Here is a 5,272-nt window from a genome sequence, read left to right as displayed (position 1 = left end):
GCACCAACACTACGATAGGCTGCTTGAGTATCTTGACACGACCACTCCATTTTCTGGATTTGGCATAAAAAAGATGGGAGAGTCTAAGGTTATATTTCTACATATTTTTCTTTGAGTTTTTGCTTTGAGAACATCTGTCATGTATTTTTGTAACTATTTATGATAGTATGAATAATGAAACATTTAATAATTAATTTCTATTTAGATAATTTGATGGATATTCATTTAATAATGGAATTATCTTTTTTATCTCCATTAATTGTTAAGTTTCATAAATAGTTCCAGCACTTCAATTAATTTCTTTGTGAACATTTTTCCTAGTATGTTCTCTTTTTATTCTTTTGCTCACTAGAAATGATCTGGCTTCTGTTGTCTTCCATAGGTTCAACGAGTTAATACTTATAGGTAAGGAAGTTTCTTGTATGGATGAGTATTAAGCTGGTAGATAGTTGAATTAAGAGAGTTTTCTTCAAGGTTATTCACGACAAAAATTGCATTCCTCTTTGTTAGTTTTGAGATTTACATGCGGTTGATCGATTGCATGTCCACAATTTATAAACCAAATTAAAGGAATTAAAATTGGTTTTTAATTTGGCAACCTTCCTTATTAGTTTGGCCTCAAATAGGTCCTTCTCCACTATTTGTGAATGCTTATTGGAAATGCTGAGAATTCCTTTTTCTATAAATTTAGGAAAGTAATTAATTATTGGTTTTGGAGTCTGAAGGTTAGAGGTTGAAGGATAGGAAATGAGTTAAGGTTTTGGAGGTGCCCTAGATAAATTAGTTGCGGCAACAGTGGCTAGCTCACTAGCTGATTGAGATTCCACAACTACTTCTTCAGGAAGAGCTGCAAAGGCAAAGACTGGCACACCATGAGGAGGCAGAGGGAAAATCATACTGAAACAGCCATGGGTGAACTTGTGTCTTAAAGAGAATGAATATACTTTGTATTGAATCGAATCAATTGTTACAGGATGAAATTATATTTATACACTTCAATGACTCTTAACCATAACTACCTAACCTTGAATCTAACTACTAAACCATAGTTAACACTGGACAGTTAATCTGTAACAAACTAACAACCTATAACAAAATAACAACCTATACAGCTGGATATTACACATGTGTGACTTATGCTATAGATGGAACTGTTGTAGCTTGCTCTGTATCTGTTGCAGGTTTTGCAGATTGCTGTGACTTATCATGTCTAATCTTCTATCTTCCGTTGGTAATATTATCTAAAAACTAAATAAAATAGATGCTGGTGGGAATTTTAGTGGGTAGTGCCCTCTGATGCTCATAATGATTTTTTTTATTTAATAAGCAATGCAATATGCTCATGATGAAATTAGTTTACTTATCAATTAAAAGTACTTGTTTCCAAAAATGTGAGACCATTAAAATTATCCGCAATAAATACAGAAAAATACAGAAATTTGAACATAGTGTGATGCTCTAAGAATGTTCATAGAAGTGTCTATAGTGTCGCTAATGGTGAGATCACATGATTATCCTTCTCTTGTGCCACAAGTCTCTAAAGTGGGTTCATCAGTTATAGGCTTCTCAAATTTTCTCTTTGTTTAGACTCTTACATGTTGAATGAGAATCTTGAAATGGTATGGATCTCAACACCATTTTATGAATAAGGTTGAATTAAACCATCAAGAGTAAGTGACCAACCAATTGACTTGTCAACTAATAGATCATGCATTCAAGTTTATTGAGCTAGGCATATTCCTTATTTTTAACAAGGAGGTTGATGACTCTGCTTCCGAAAACGTACAACTTTTCTCATAACTCCTCCCATCTTCCTTGTTTTAGGAGAAAAAAAAGAACAATTTGTAAGTTGTATTTAGCTTTTTGGCTTGTATATATTCCATTGCTGCACTGTAATTTATATATTTGATTCTGATTGACTTATCTATCTTGTAGGTTCCTGCACGAGCTGTAGCAGTAGCAGCTGTTGCTCGTGCTCTTGCTGGATTACCTCCTCATTAGAGGTATAGTCTTCTATCAAGCTCTGAAGAGTTGAGTTCGATATATGGAAGCAAGCCCCATGGTCAAGTAGTGGAGGAGCTTGAGGAAGAATTTTACGAAAAGGTTTTCCTTGCTCATGATTGTCAATTTGGTTTCAGCAAGTGGCATGCTAATGTCCTATACTGTCTTTTGATTTATTGATTTTTAGTTGATTAGATAGGTAATTGATTCATAGGACCAAGTTCTTTTTAGTTATTGCAAAGAGTGCTAATGTTTTCTTTACCTAAAGGTGCCAGCTAGCTTACCTGGTAATGTTAATATCTCTTTGTAGTTGTACCAGGGACCTGGGATCCGATCCTGTTTTCATCTGGGTTGGGTGGGGTTATGGGTAGGCTCCTCTGGCAATACACACCAAAAAAAAGCATACTTGCTGTTTTTACCTGTGTTAGTTCGCAATATGTTTAGCATTCTTCTTGTCAGCCACCTGTTTCAAAACTTCAAGAAATAAACCTCTTCTGTTCATAAGACCTTTAAATCCACAACATGGAATTATTATCATCAGACCTTTGTGCAGCTTGGTGCTTTACACTTCTCCTTTGGCTTGTGATGCACACTGCACACGACAATGTTAATTGTATAAAATGGAGTTATGGGTGCATGCTTGTGTCATAGCAGAATGCAGCTCGTGTAGTTTGTACCAGCTCTTCTTTTAGTGAAGACTGAAGATCAACTACTAAGAAAGATTCTGTTATGAGCATTTAATCCTATGCTGCCTGGGTCGTTGTTGCTACAAATTTTGGAGAAAGGAAAGCGATCTTCCAAAAGTATTGACTTACCCTTGATGTAGCATAAATTTTTGGTTTTATTTTGTTTATTTATTTAGACGATTGGAAGAGTTTTTATTTTCCATTATTGCGTAGTTGGATGGGGATCCACATCAACTTAAAGTGGTCACATTCTTGTCAGTAGTCACATCAACACTAAGTATCATGACGAGATGAGTATGATGTCTTGACGCATGAGCAAGGGGATGCCTAGGTTGGGCCTTAGAGTAGAGAATACCCAAGTCTGAGGCATGAGAAGGCTTCCTTTTAGCTGATTTAAAGTGTGTGATGTCTGTTCTCTCCCTCCCTCACAGCTTATTCTTCTTCCTTTTTTTTACTAGTGTCAATGGGAATTGAACCTTGGCGTCACTACACAATAGCTCTCATATTACCCTTCAACTTTGATTTGAAAGCAGTGGGCTATTTATTATTATTATTTTTTATTAGTTTTAGACCAAGACACACTTCTGATGCATGGGGGACACACATGTCCATTGCTTACACACACACACACACACACGAAACACAGTATAAGTAACTTAACCAATACAATGGTAAAAAGAAAAAAGAAAGTAACAATTTATACCTATTAATCCTCTTCCTTTAAACTTTAGAATATAGTGTTGTGTTACAATTTTTATTATCTTTGAATAAAATATTAATATATATGATATATAATAAATATATAAAATCATATATTTAGTGCATGTCCCTCGTGTCTTGCATATAGCCCTTGATAGAGTGGATAATTAAATAATGGTGGATAATTAAATAATGGTTGAATGACACACACACACACACGCAGACACTTTTTCATTGAACGACATTCTCACTGAGATACTATTTAAATTTGGCAGGACCTGGAACCTTCCAATATGCAAAGTAGTAGGTATTACTTTTATGTTTCTGCATACATTGTTTGGTTTTAGCATAAACCATGCTGGTTCTGATTTAGTTTTTAAATATCTTCCAGTTCCAGACTTACCTACAGTGATCTATGCCATCAAATACCTGAATCCAAGTTTAGGCAATGTTTATTGACAACACTAGCTGCCCTTTTTAAGTTGATGAGTTCATATCAAGCAGTCATGAGCTTTCAACTAACGGATAAGGTAAAAACTATCGTCATCACTGTATTATGGGTCATTTGGTGTTAATTACTCTGTTTATATTGTAGATTGTGATTATATATATATATATATATATACATACATTTCTACTTTGTTTACAAATTTTAAAATTCTCTTACTAAATCATTTGTTATCATTGGTACATATCAGTTCACTGTCTGTGTTGATTCAACTGATATTAAACATTTTCTAGCTATTGCTGCTTGTGAAATTTGGTGTTGTAATTGATTTGTATCATATCAGTCATGCTAGGAACACAGAGTTTTGTGTCCCATTCCGTGTTTGGTTTCTATTGGCACCTGTTTTTTTTTTTGTGTGTGTATATTTCTCTTTTTTCCTGTAATGTATACTCTAAACAGACTGGACTTTTGGTATCAGGTAATGACAAATCAGGAGGCAGTGGAGTGCATTAGGAACATAAAGGATGCTAAAGCGGCTGCTAAGCACCTTACTTGTTGATAGCAAATATTAATAGTTTTATTTGTTGATAGCTGCGCATGGATAACAAATAGTTATGTTTCAAATTGTTATGCTAAATGGATGTGACTTGTGAATGAAAACTTAGAATAGTTGTATTGTGTCGAATGTTAATGAATTATGTATTGTGATTGAATGTTAATGATTTAGTTAATTTGAATGATGCTTTAAAATTATAGGTTTATTATGATTTGAATGAATTATTAGGAATTACAGGTGTATTGTTTTCCTGTTTTGGCGACCAATTTATTAGTCGCGACAAATAATAATTTTTTTTCGCAAAAAATGACAATTGCCGACCAAAAGTTTTGGTCGCAAAAAATACATCTATTGCCGACCAAAACAGTTCTTGGTCGTGGAAACTCACTTTTGCCGACCAAAAGTTTTGGTCGCGAAAAGTAACAAATGGCGACCAAAACCTTTTTTGGTCGCGGAATGTCACAATTGGCGACCAAACTTTTTGGTCGCGGAATGTCACGATCGGCGACCAAAATTTTTTGGTCGCGGAATGTCACGATTGGCGACCAAAATTTTTGGTCGCGAAATGTGTCAATTGGCGACTAAGAAATTTGGTCGGCAAAAGGCGACTTTTCGCAACCAAAGTGTTTTAGCGACAAAAGAAATTAGTCGCGGCAATTAAATCGTTAGCGACCAAAAATTTAGTCGGCAAATCCAACTTTTGTCGACCAATCAAAATTTTGGTCGCGAATTACTTTTGCCGACCCTCAATTGGCGACCAAAGTAGCGACCAAAAAAATTGGTCGCGGATAACTTTTGCCGACCAAAAATAGACTTTTAGCGATCAATTTTTTTGTTGTCAAAAGTGTTAATTCTTGTAGTGAAGAAGACAAACAAACAAGA

General features: G+C 34.9%; 1 long non-coding RNA gene across 1 annotated transcript; it reads left to right on the top strand.

Annotated features, from left to right (window-relative positions):
* The first annotated feature begins 420 nt into the window (after nucleotides 1-420).
* Nucleotides 421-4,584, top strand: LOC114285768 (uncharacterized). The gene is made up of 4 exons (XR_014363528.1): nucleotides 421-2,804; nucleotides 3,662-3,693; nucleotides 3,778-3,916; nucleotides 4,313-4,584. It is a non-coding gene; the product is annotated as an uncharacterized LOC114285768 (long non-coding RNA).
* The last annotated feature ends 688 nt before the right edge of the window (nucleotides 4,585-5,272 follow it).

This window comes from Camellia sinensis, chromosome 3 (assembly GCF_055761805.1).
Source record: "Camellia sinensis isolate YWXY chromosome 3, ASM5576180v1, whole genome shotgun sequence".
Lineage (NCBI taxonomy): Eukaryota > Viridiplantae > Streptophyta > Magnoliopsida > Ericales > Theaceae > Camellia > Camellia sinensis.
Note: the sequence above shows the minus strand (reverse complement) of the source record. Positions and strands in the feature narration are given on the sequence as shown.